Source organism: Pezoporus occidentalis, unplaced genomic scaffold (assembly GCF_034315485.1).
Source record: "Pezoporus occidentalis ecotype Australia unplaced genomic scaffold, CSIRO_AGI_Poc_V1 ctg9, whole genome shotgun sequence".
In the NCBI taxonomy this organism is placed as follows: domain Eukaryota; kingdom Metazoa; phylum Chordata; class Aves; order Psittaciformes; family Psittacidae; genus Pezoporus; species Pezoporus occidentalis.
In genome coordinates this window covers 1555697-1569008 of record NW_026916262.1, presented here as the reverse complement: position 1 = coordinate 1569008, position 13312 = coordinate 1555697, and the positions used below count along the sequence as shown (strand labels likewise).

General features: G+C 35.7%; 1 long non-coding RNA gene across 1 annotated transcript; it reads left to right on the top strand.

Annotated features, from left to right (window-relative positions):
- The first annotated feature begins 317 nt into the window (after nt 1-317).
- On the top strand, nt 318-11133 carry LOC134156729 (uncharacterized). The gene is made up of 3 exons (XR_009962040.1): nt 318-646; nt 6108-6161; nt 8276-11133. It is a non-coding gene; the product is annotated as an uncharacterized LOC134156729 (long non-coding RNA).
- Nucleotides 11134-13312: the final 2179 nt, after the last annotated feature.

Sequence of the window (13312 nt, the reverse complement as noted above, 5' to 3'; positions counted from 1 at the left end):
ATGAAGAATGGTTTTGGTTCTACTCCTCTGTATTTTTAACTTCCCCCACTCTGTCGTTCATCCTGGCATTTTAGCAATTCTCTATGCCTCTTAGTGTATTGAACATGTAGCCATACTATCCTTATTATCAGAAGAAGTAGCACGTTTGAGGTTTTCTGATGTTAACATTTTACGGAATTATCTGATATCTGACTTACATTTTATCTGCTTGAGATATTAAAAGGAAATAAAATTGCTTAGAAAAATGCTTCTGCTACAACTTATCTTGTCCACCCAATGTTCATTTTCTTCATATGTGTGTGTTACCAGTCAGGTACCTGGGAAAGACCAGGGATTCCATAGCCCACTGAAAGACCACAAGAGAGAATTTCCTCGAGAAGCTAGATGCAGTCCTCTTGCTCAGGTTCTGAGAGAGGTGGATGGTGTGTGAAGAGATGAGGTCTAATATTCTTTACTTTCCATTTTCAATTAAAGGTATAAACCACTGAAGGTGAAAGCATGCGTTTCAAATGCTAACCTAGGACTCAGAAGAGAAGGGTTCGACACGCTGATGTGCTACACACTTCTTGAGTAAGTAATCTGATGTTTCATTTCCCCATCTTCAAAAATTGCATCTATTCACTTATATTCTCTGGATTTCTTTCAGGTAAATATATGTAAATATTAACGTTCTGAAGAGGATTACATTTAGGATGTACATATGCAAGAAGTTCTTGCATATGTCTCTGGATTTAATACCTTTAGTTAGAGAATTCAAGTCTGAGTTTACATTGTTTACTGTATTACACATTTTGCTTGACTAAGAATGAAAAAATGAGTTATTACTCTGAAACTTAACAAGATACTTTTATTCCTACTTTATGATGAAGTAGGAAGATTAGTTCCAAGGCCAGTAGAAACCAAATACATTATTTAAAAAGGAAACAAAATACAGCCTGCTGGGCATTCATTTGCTTAAAGAAGTTCTTTGTATTTACAGTTCTGAAAAAAAAATCCTTTGAAGACGTTCAGTAAATCCTTTAGAGCATACAACATTCCTGTTTACTCAAGGGAGGCACCAGAGAGATTACCCAAACAAAAAGTGAAACAAGAATTTAAGGAATATAATGGGGAAAATTCTTTCCATGGTGGTTCAGTAGCAGAGACAGTCACCTTCAAAAGATAATTAAGAACTTTGGGAGACTGAAATCACCTGCAAGGGACACTCTGGGACATTTGGTTTCTGAATTTATGTATCTCAATTTGGTATCTAAACTTAGGTAGCTATGAGCTTGCTCCTTTCCCTACTGCCCCCATTTTATTCTACTTTTTCTTGAAAAATGTATCCAGTGTGATATAATTCCATTAGCTGTGACTCTTTTACCCCAAAACCTTCATGTTTTCTTCTTTTAAGTTTGTTACTGATAGTTTCACTAGTGAGTCACTGTGAAATTATTTCACAGAGGTATAGTCTGAAACGCTCAGACTACACAAAACCAGGATAATTATATACATTTTTGTGGCACTGTAGGAAGTTTTTAAAAGATTTATTTTTTTTCTTACTTCTGTCTTTTCATTACCCTAATGAAAAAAGGAAAGAAAATAACAACCCTAAAAAAAAACTAAAAAAATAACCGTTCTTTCCCACATTCTCTTTCAATGTCTCCTCAGAAAGACTATAATTCTCCAGAGCTGATTTTCCTAATAGAGTCCTCCCTGACTATGTTGGACAAATGTCATGTCCCCTGGCTCTCTCCATCTTGTAATGAAAATAGACCTATTGCCAGCTACACCTTGCTGATTGCTTCCTACCCGCTGCTAAGGATAATTTCTGCAGTGTAAGTGAAGACTTCAGTGGTTGCTGTAGGAAAAAAAAGCTATAAGAAGGGGCTGCTATTCAGTATTCTCATAAAACAGCCAATAAAGAAACAGTCCTGATGAGCTGAAAATGTGTAAAGTGAATAAAGGATCTTTTAGTTTTCACAATCTTAACTGTACCAGACGTACGTGTTTCAACGTGAAAAATGAATCACCAATGTTTGTATCTTTTCATTCCCTCAATCCAATACCAAGAATTTGTGTGCATTCTTTTGATGTTATTGCTTTGGCAAATACTTCTAGATTGGTTTCTATAAGCAATAAAGGGATTTCCCATTGTTACTCTGCAGAATATTGTGGCCATTCAGAATGCTGATGCTCATATTTGTTAATTGCCCCCAAATCTACTTCTAGATAACCTCTTACTTCTGAAAGAATGAGTGAGACAAAAGCATTCCATGTGATTTACAGTCATCAGGGATTTGGAGTGGGAGACTGAAATACCAGCAGTTCCAGACAGGAAAGAATTGTGTATGGCTTCAAATCCACTTATTTTGCCCCATCCCTGCTATGCAACAGGTCATACTGTGAGAATATGACACACTCTTGGGAGCAAAAGCATTTATCATTTACTTTTCCTCATTCACTCTGTGTAGATAAAGGAAAACATTTCTAGCTACTGAAAGACTGCAGTTTTATTTTGCCTCCATTTTCTTGGCACAGCCTGGGATTTAATTGTAATGTACATGGACTAGAGGTGGAAACAGTCACTAAGAAACTAAGTGCCACTAAGGAAATGCATTGTCCTTATAATGACGAGCCAGCTGACAAATCCTAGATGAGACATTCAGTGCAACTTCTAGACCAGCAATTCAGGAATGTTTGGCTACTTACCTAACTTTTTACCTGCAGACTATACATACAACTTCTGTCTTCTGCAAAGAGAGAAGCAGAAGATCTTCATCAGTAATCAATGTATTTTACATACCCTAACACTAAATCCGTCCCTTATTCTTATGGGTTAGGGTCCTCTCCTCATGCTTTGTCTCTTTCTCTCTCTCTCTCTCTCACACACACACATTTTCCTTTTGTGTGTTCTGAGTAATATTTGAGGCATCTGCTAATGCTAGTTTAAAATACTTTCTGCAGCTTGACAGCTAGTATTTCATCTTGTTCCTCTCTAATTATCATTCCAAATTTATCTCTTTTCACACTTCTTACCAGCCTTGTCAACAAATTGTTTAGACATTGTAAAATGCTGGTCCTGCTTCCAAGTGATATTGCTCTTTAACATGCTCAGACACATTCTCCAATTGCTTTAGCTCTTTTCACCTCTAAAGACATAATAATCTAATTCATAAAGCTTGAGGGAGGCTCAAAAGGAGACCTCTTTACAGATACTACCAAACGCATGCTAAACCTTTTATTCACCTGGCTGCTTGGACAGCAGCAGCAGCTCACCAAAATGAAAACAGATCCACAGGCTGGTCTGGAGGGCCCAAAGCCTTAAAACACACAACTGCAGTCCACAGGAAGAGAAATGAAGTAAATGCTCCAAATTATAAACACCAAAGTTTTTACTGAGCTCCCAGAGGGCCTGACAGGTCCTGAAAGATCTAAAAGTCCCCAGCCTGCTTTGGAAATCGATAGGCTTCCTCTCTTTTCAGGCTTCAGCCCATTCAGCCAATAACGCTGAAAGACTTGTAAGACAATAAGACTTTCAGCTCCATCCTTTATCCATACTGCAGTGAGCCACACTGTTTTGTGTTTTTTTCCAGTTAACTCTTGACTTTTCAAAACATCAGAATTCATCAAAAGTTACTGAAGGATTTTGTTTTATCAAAATAAGAGAACTTTTTGTTTTTCAGTGTTTGCTGAGTTCTGGAAGGGGAACAAAGAATAGTTTGATTTGTTTCAAGTCTCTTCCAATGAGCAGTTCCCAGGAAGGTCATCACTTCCGAAGCAGAGCTGTCAGCAGCATCGTTCCTAACCTGAATGGTAGTTTACCATTGGTTTTGAGGTTCTTTTGAGGTTCCCATGGTCCAGAAGACTTGGAGTGTCATTTTAGCACACTTGATGTAATTTCTGTTCAGCTGTAATCACAGTTCTGGGAAGCTCTGGATGCTAGCAGGGAGGTATTGTGCTTCTATTCAAAGCCATCTTTACTAATAACAAGATTGTTGCTTATCTGCTAGTGGTGCAATGAAACCAGCCCCAACACTTCAAAGCATTAGTTATTTTTGGATTTACAGCAGTTTTTATCTATCTCTTGAAGATGATGTTAGGGAGATAATGATGCTAATAATAATAATAATAATAATAATAATAATAATTATACTACCAAGCCATTGAGTTTTGCTCTCATTGAGAGAAAAAGGACAGCAGCTGTCACAATATATAAGAATAATTTATATATTGTATGATTTATCCTTCTAGGGTTATGGATATTGACAAGTTAACATCAGGGCAAAGGTAGATCAGGCTGTCAAGTTTCTGTTTTCTGCTTCTTGCTCTTCTCTTTACAGAGATTGATTGATTTGATTTTAAAGAGCTTAGTTACATCACAGTGACACAGTCTTCAATATGAATTAAAAGAATAAAATTGTTTATTTAACTTGTTTTCATGTTGACAGGATCTTTGCACTCCAGGCAATCATTCTGTTTTCCTTACAGCTTTGCTCTTTAGCCATCCAGATGTAAACTGTCACTCAACCCTGTCATATGTTTTTCTTGATGTTCCCTATTAGTCCCTACCACACTTATCAGCAATCCAACAAATGTGGATACCCTTTTGTCAGTCAGTTGCTCTGGTTGTTTGCCATTTGAGACTTTCTCTCCCTATGCTATGCTAAGGAAATTTCTTAGTGGGCATCAACTTTACTATATAAGATATCAGCTAAGCCTTTGAGGGAACTTACTACTATATGATCATTTAATTAAATTACTGTAGACATCCAAAATGAAAATTACACATTTGAGCTGTTCAAAATTTTTGATGGAATTAGGAAGTTATAATCCCATTTAGGGGTCCACTGTGCTTGAGCTCTTTCTGAAAATGAGATTTAAATGTTTTCAGGATAAAATTTAGGTAATCACCAAAAATTCTGAGCTTCTTTTACACACCAAACTGTCCCATCAAGCATTTCCAATCTCATCTCTTGCTCATGCATTTTTAATCTCCGTTTTACTCTATCTTTTACACTGATTTTAGTACAGCATTCAAATTTGTGTGTGCATGTTTTTATTTTTATATATACAGAGAAATGAGATGAAATGATCAAAAAGGCTGCACAAAAAAAGGATATAATCCAGCACTGAAGATGTCAGAAATCAAAAGATTTCAGGCAAATTATGTGCTCTACAAGAAGGTTCTGACATGATGTGGCAATCTAGATTGGATTTCTGAAAAAAATGTCAGGGCAAAGTTGTGTGAAAGCAAAAATCATAGAGTTACTTAGAAAGGGAAATTTTAAGCACATATTTTTGAGGGGATTTATTGAACTTAATGGCTCCTTATGTGTAAAAGCTTGAAAATAGATTGCGAAGTCATCATAAGTAAAAAAGCATAAAAAATTGTATTGTATATATGTCCTTATTCATGAAAATAATTAACTCTTTAAATCTCAGTGATGTGAGTGAATTTTAGCTAGTGCTTCAGCATTAAAGTAGACTGATTTATAGTAGAAATACAGAGTTCATCATTGTCTTTTCTCAAAAATAGGACCTTAAAAGGCTAGGCTGTTTCAAAACTACATAGCTAGAAAGAAATTTTCATCCTAGCAAAGTTCTACACTTTGCAGCTGCATTTTTGCTGATTCTCTGAAGTTAGAGTTAATTGATAGACAATTTGGCCTGTGGACTTTAAATAACATACTGAAAATCTCTGTTTTGGGGAGAGGCGGGTTTAAAGTTAATTATTCCCCAAAATGACTTTTTCAACTGAGTACTAGAGATGGCAAAAATATTGCCATTGAATAAGACTTTTTTTCTGTGGAACTTTTTTCTTTTTTTTTGCTGATGTTTAACACACTGAAAGTTAAAGTCCTTTTTCATGGGATAGGACACAGCTCTTGGCCATAGTGAAATACAAGCCACTGATCAGTTCATCCATTTTATTTTGGCTACCTGAGCTTCTTTAGTTCACTTTTCAAAGACAGATGAGACATCTGGGTTAAGTAGGCACAATTGCTGAATAGAAATAGCTGATTATAAGGTTCTGATTTTGATCCCAGACTTTTAAGGCTCTTCAGCATTTCTGATGAGTAGTTTTATCTTTGAGTGTAAACGACTCTTTTTTTTTTATCTTTCAGGTCTGTGACTCTCTTCTTTACTTCAAACCAGATTTCCTCTGAGCTGGAAGGCAGGTATTATTGAAAATCTGAGACTTGGCACTCTGGCCTTCAAGTTAACTAAGCGATCTTCTAATGGTTTTTCCTCATACTGTTAGCATTTGTCTCCAGCAGCTTGCATTTTTGCTCATGTCTTTTGTTTTTCTGACTTGGTTTTTTGATAATTCAATATCATGAACCAGATTAGAATCTCTTTTCTTCATGCATTTGCCTCTTATGGTAAATTATTTCCTTTTTTCTCAGTAACAGCTGCTTCTTGCTTCAAGGCAAGATTCAATTTCTATGGCAAATACCACAGCTTCCTGGAATGTTGTTTGCCATCTTTTTTTTTTTTTGTTTGTTTGTTTTCACTGGACTTAAACTGGAAAACCACATCATTTATTAGGTATGCCCTGAAAAATAAATATCTGTAGATTTTCTAGTTCACCTGAGTTTCCCTTCTTTTCACCTCAACTCTGATCAGAAGGGAATAAATCCTGCAACATGCATACCTATAGGCTTTCTCTGGGTTTCTAAACCCCTCGTTTCTTTGAATTTCCATCATTTATTTCTGTTATGGAGCTGCATTTGTGTTTCATTTGCTTTAAAATTAGTGGAAATTTACAAATAGATGTTTAATGTGGCTATCTAAAATGAAGGGCAGTGGTTAAGCCTACTTATTTCAAGATGCTTTAAAAGAAGTTAAATATTAATTATCTAGCCTCTAATTTAGTCTGGTGATGACATAGCCCAAAATTTAAAAGGCGGACCTATTTAAATACGTATCATTCTACGGTCATATGCTCAGTGTTGTAGCATTAAATGGGAAAAAAATAATTAAATAATTCGCATCAGATGTTTAAACTAACAGTTATCCATCATGCTTATCTATCATAATTTTTTTCACATTATGAATGACAAGGCATAGATGTTAACTCTTGCAAGAATGGCGTACTTTTATTTTCTAATTACTTTTTTATTGTCTTTGTATAGATAGATATTTCATCTATACATTAGAAAACTTTTGACTACTCACTTTTGACTATTGACTAAATGATTGCATTAAATTGCACTTTTTAAAAGTGAGGATTTGTCAGAAAATGACTAGCTGGTTGTCTTTTATTCGTGGGGGGCGGGAAGGGAGGGAACACTCAATAGTGTAGTTGATCATTTTCAAGGAAGTTGACATTATTTTTTTTTAATTTAATAAGCCGTATTTTCTCTGTTCACCTATTTCTGAAAGCAGGCAGAAACTCCAATACTTGTCAGTGGCAGTTTTGATTTCAATATTTATTAAAAACTAACAATTCTAAATTGAGAATATGTTATGAGTGTATTTACTAACAGAAATAATGCAAGTAACTTAAAGACATGAGTTTCATATTTTGTATCTGGACATTCTCAAATTTTTGTAGTTTTGAGCCAATATAGGTAATATAAGGCCTGACCTGTGACCTTCCATTTACCAGTAAGCCTGGCTTTTCCAAATCAGGTCCATGTTTGGTAGAAAAATACACATTTTGTTTTTCTTGTTTGCATTCATTTGCATCATATTTGCAATTTGTAATTAATTTTGTAGTCTATTTTTTCTTGAAGTACTTCTCAGTTTATTATTATTATTATTATTATTTAATATAGCCCGTGGAACACTGAACACTGATTAAGTGTTGTATGCTTTCTGTTATCTCTGAAGCATAACTGATGAAGTATTGTGAATTTGGCACTGCGTAATGTAGCATTTTGCTTGCTGTGCAGCACTAACAAACAACACATCAGTAGTCATGCCTGTCTCTCATTTAAATGCAACCTCAGAGTCACACTGCATGTTACAAATATCTGGGAGCTGTGTGATTAGTTAACATCTTGTGCATAACCCTTAAAATTATAGCAAGTTCTCAGGAAATAATTAGCTTTCTGGATACCTCTAGTGAAATGAACTATGGCTTAGCAATGATAGGTACTGTGTATTATATGACTCCAAGGAATGGACATGAAAATTCCTTTAAAAATTAGCTTACATGTCTTCTTCATTAAGAAAAAAAAGAAGTTTTAAAATGAGAGAGAAATAAACCCTTATTTATTTATTCCTTTTTATTACAATTGCCTTTCTTTCCTATCTTCTAATTTTACATTCTTTCTTCTTTTAGCAGCTCTTGTGGTGTAGTGTTCAGCAGGCACCAGCCTCTCTGCCTGAATTCTGCTCACCTCTACTCGACATGTCTCATATGCTATGTTTGAGTAAATAGAAAAAATACATAACAGCTGAATAATCAGGAGGATGTGAAATGATAGTTTTCCTTATCAAATGTTTGAGACTTCAGTTCTTTGCGTATATTTATGGAAAGCAATATCTTCCAAACATTTTCCAAATGTTTTTTGTCTCATGAAATAATTTCCCAACCATATCCATGTGTAACATTTTAAAGCTTTTGATCCTTCTTTGAAAAGGCTATTCTAAGCTGTCAGTGTTCGCAATATTCTCTTCTAGCACTGGAAGTATCTGTATAATAACCTCAAAATTAAAATGTTTTGGAAGCTTCTAAATATAAGTTTTATAGCTGCAGCTGTCAGGAAACAGCATTTTGACAAACTTGAACTTTTTAAAGGAAAGTATCAATTTTGATTAAATGTGCTTGAAAGGTGTTTTCTTATTTGGACAAAGCACTTCAATAGGCTCACAGCATTCTCTACATTTATTGAAGTATAATATTGCCATTTGTTTCAAAATTATTTTTAATTTTAAGATTCACTAGTAACTACTATATAGACCATACCCAAGAACAGAAATATTTTTGAAACATTTCAGTATTATTTCTATTCACTTTTAAATACTTTTTCCCCAAAACAAAATTATTTTATGAGAAATCTCAATTTTTATTTGCATTCTAATTGATTTTTTCTGAAAGCCAATATTTTCTATGAAATTACAGATTTAATATATTATTTTAATAATTTTTCTGAAATATGAGGTTTGTCTAGCTGCATTGATTGTGCAAAGATGTAAGCCTGCACATACCTTTAACCATGTTGATCAAATTTAAAAACCTCCTACTAACTCAGCAGATTTTGGTCCAGTTATCTTTTCCAGTGGTCATATTGCCCACTTGATTTGATCTTCAGATTTTAGCTTTGTCAGTCATCATCCCTCAATGAAGGAGGGCTTAGTTAGGTTTCTTAAGGGTGTTAGTGATGAAAAATACAGGCATATGGACAGGTCCAAAGAGCACTGAAAGCTCAAGAAAAAAGCCTGAAGGCATGGCCTGTAAGTGATGAAGGCAAGAGAGGAATCTCAAGAAGGAAAGGGAAGAATGATACATAATCAATTGCTTACCTAGAGACAGAGAGAGTAATAAACAATACTCTGGTGGACAATCTAAATTTCTGAAACAAGCAAACAGAAAGGAGTTGTTTATTAATATCCAGATACTTGACCAACAATCCTGCTGGCATTTCAAGGATCATTCTGTTGTAGCAGTTGTTTTTCCCAATGAATACAGCTTTTCAAAGTTTCTCCTATTCTAAAATAACTATAAAGAAGGTTACTGAAATATCTTGAGAAGCAGAGGACTGAAGACTTTGCCACCATTTTCACTTTTCACCCACTGTTGATATATGGTGATGTTGATGTATGGTGTGAACCCAAATCTACCTCCTGATGGCAAAGTCATTGGTTAGGCAACCAGCCTCCTTCCCCAGGGTATAGTGAAAGTCAGACACTTCAGGAAGTGAAATAAAATGTAAGATAGCTAAATGTAGGGCTACCTGCAGCAGCAGAATTAATGGGCAGGAGAAGTCTCTAAACTTTACAAAGCTTCAGGAGAGCACATCTGGTGTTTTTCTCAGGCTCAAAATTCTCTCATATAGAAACAGTAACACCTGTTTTGAGGTACCTGATATGTGCTCACTTATGGCTGTTGAAATACAAGAGGGTGAAAAACAGCATTTTCCCGTGTGCATATAATTCTCAAGTGAATAGTTAATTGAATTCTGGACAGGAGATGTGACGGAGGAGTTCCAAGATCGCCTCATACAAATCCTACATTGGTACTCCAACCACTGTCTTCTTCAGAACACTTTCAAATGCTCCTCATAAAGGTCAGATGCTCTGCAGAAAGCAATTGAAGATTTGCTGAGCATGACAGAAAGACAAGAAGAAGGTGTTTAACTCAGTAGCTGAGGGCTGGTTTGTAAAGGATGTCAAATCTTTTCACTAAAACTGTTTCTGTGTAGGAGAGGGAGATAATCCTTTTAATGAGAACAGAAATCCAGAAGTCTTTCTGTCTGTAACTGCTGCTCCATTTCTGCATTTCTACAGCCTACACAAATTATCCATTCATGTGGTTGTTCCAAAAAAATAAAAAAGGAAACAAACCAACAAACGTTTTCTCTTTACCCCTACTTTGTATTAGATTGAGCCAGCTAGCATGTATTAGAATTGTTAAATCATTCCCCATAAAGCTTAAAAGCTTTTAATTTAAAGAATTATAAATAAATAAATAAACCACAAGTAGTGATAGTAATATAGAATGAGCCAGAATAGTTTGATGTTCTTTAGAACTGAGTGGAAGCTTCCAGTTAAATAGTTTTGCACTGAAGCTGCTAAATACTACATAAATCACTTTTTAATACTTAAATAGCTACTGGATCTGAACCCGAGAGTCAGCTGCCTAAAGATTTCTGATTCTTGTCAAAATCACTGGGTTAGCCACCTCCATATTTTAGAAATATAAACATTCACCTCTTCCACCTTATGTCCTTGTGTGTAAAACAGGAATAAAGAAAAGCCTTTTCCTTTTTTGAGAGCTGAAGTTCACTAACAGTGGTAATAGAAGGTACCTAAAATCATTTTACTCATATTTTCCACAGAGGTCAGTAAGCAAGTGCTAAGTGCCAAAATAATTCTCTGCTCTCCAAGCTGGCACTGACTTGCTAAGCTGAAGGACAGACTCTCTGGTCCATTACCCTAGCTTCTATATTTTACATTTTTGTCAATAAAAAATAATGTACAGCCAGAGTGTGAAATTTTTTTTGTATGAAGGGCCAACAAAAGGCCCATGCCTCACCTCCCTTCCAGAAGAGTGTGACACATCAACAGATCAGTCAGTGTTAATAGTTAAAACATGAGATATTCAGACCCTATGTGTCAAATATGTAGGGCTAAATTCTTGACTCTGACTGACAGTCTTGCCTGGCTGAAGAGGGCATATAGGGCAGAAAGCTGCCTTTGGCTGAGGCAGCCCAAGATAAATTCAGCTTGGAGAAATGGCAGAGTTGATGAAGAGGTTGTTTACTCACCCTAAAGAACTTTCCACCAAGATGTTATGATACTGTGACATTCTTCTTTAATTTTGTACCCTTTTCTGTGCAGCATGCCTTTGACTTCTTTTTAATAGAAGTTAAGGCATTCAGTGCCTTGACCTGAAAATAGTTTCCAGTGTTTCACTATATAAACCAGGCACACAGAAGCCTGGTTCGCGTTCCTATGGAGTGCTCCACAATATATCATTACTCAGAAATTATTTTTTCAAAGTTGTCTAATTTGTAAGTAAGAGGATCACAAAACAGGAGTTTTTCAGTTCTCCTCTTCATTGCCTTAGGGTCAATTTTTTGACCCTTTTCAGTGAAAGGGAAGCAGAAAAAGCCTTCCACTGGGGATATGGTGCTTGTTCTGACAGTTCTGGCTGAAACTAGCCAAGCCAAGCTCATTCATATAATTCCTTCTATCCTAACTCATAAGGCGCAAGAGAAAAAAAAGCAATCAGTAAAAGCAGTTTGTTACAGTTTCCTTGTTGTTTGAACTGGACTTTTGGTTAGAAAGTGGAGTTAGCTGCTGACTAAGTTTCATGGGTTTGCCTATGAGAGATGCCATATAGACTTTCTTGGAGCTCTTAGAACAGTTGGCCCTTCTTCATTGTAAGTTTATTTAAATTCTGTAGTAGGTGTTAGACAGGATTTAAATATGGGTAAGTCAAGTCCCTAACTTACCTTAAAAAACAAAACAAAACAAAAAGGTGAGTGGTAGATTCACAGATTAGCAATACCACTGTGCTTTAAGGCGTATCTTGAGGGAATTTCTTTGGAATAGTTATGACTTCAACAGGGTGTCCTGTTTTGCAGCAAAAATAGTAGTGTCCCATGTAGTCTAACCTGGTCACCAACTGCTCTTCCTGAATAGCACTTCTGCTGTTGCAATGGAGATGTTGTTTTGGCCACTTGTGGAGGAGATGATTCACTGCAAAATGCCATTTGTAGCTAATGATCACCTGCAGTGTTACAGGGTTTTCACAAAGGTAAAGCAAAGAGAAAAGAGCCACTGCTGCAATAAAATCCCCCATTTTGCTCTATTTTTCGGGTTTTGCTAAATGATCTCAGTTCAAAAAAGTCACAAACTTGCTGAAGGAGTTTCTTAATGGAATGCCTTGAGTTTTTAACTGATCTTCCCCCTTGCAGATCTCAGCCGTTTGAGAACTGAGCCCTAAGTTGTCTTTTCACAATGATCTTGTTTTTGTAAATTAATGATGCAAGTGATTTATTATGCAGCTCTTCCACTGTTGTTTCCTTTCTGTTGATCTTGATTTTTCTCCTTAATTTCTATAAACCACTGTACAGTTTCCCATAAGGTATAATTAAGCAGAATTGCTAAAGTTTTAATTATTGTGTATTATAGATGTTGAAATCAACATTAGCACTTAGCTTTTAAAAATGTGATAGTATATTTATAAGAGAGCATTTATAAACACATTTACATATAGTTAAGATGAAAAAGGTATTTGAATTGTAGTCATTAGCATTTCTTCAAACATATGGCATACCAGCAGAAGCCATGGGCCATGCCTTCATTAACTGAACACTGTTTCATCAGTATCTCAGCTTCCTGCTATGTCACCCTGTGGCGTACCCTTCTGTCCCTGAGGTTTCAGTGACAAGGGACAATATGTCCCCAAGGTGAAAATCTGGGAAATAACGCAGATTAGCCCTTAGAGGAGTTCTTATGATTATTTAATCATACTTAGGAAAGAAGTACACTGTACCACAAAAGAAGAACATTAAAAATTCTACCCCCCTACTATTTCCCATGTTGCAAGTTATGATGGCCTCTTCAGTGTACTGTCAGCATAACTACAGTGGAACTTGATAGCTTTATGCTGCCTATTTAAAGGATGACCTGTTTCAAATTTGTTTGTATA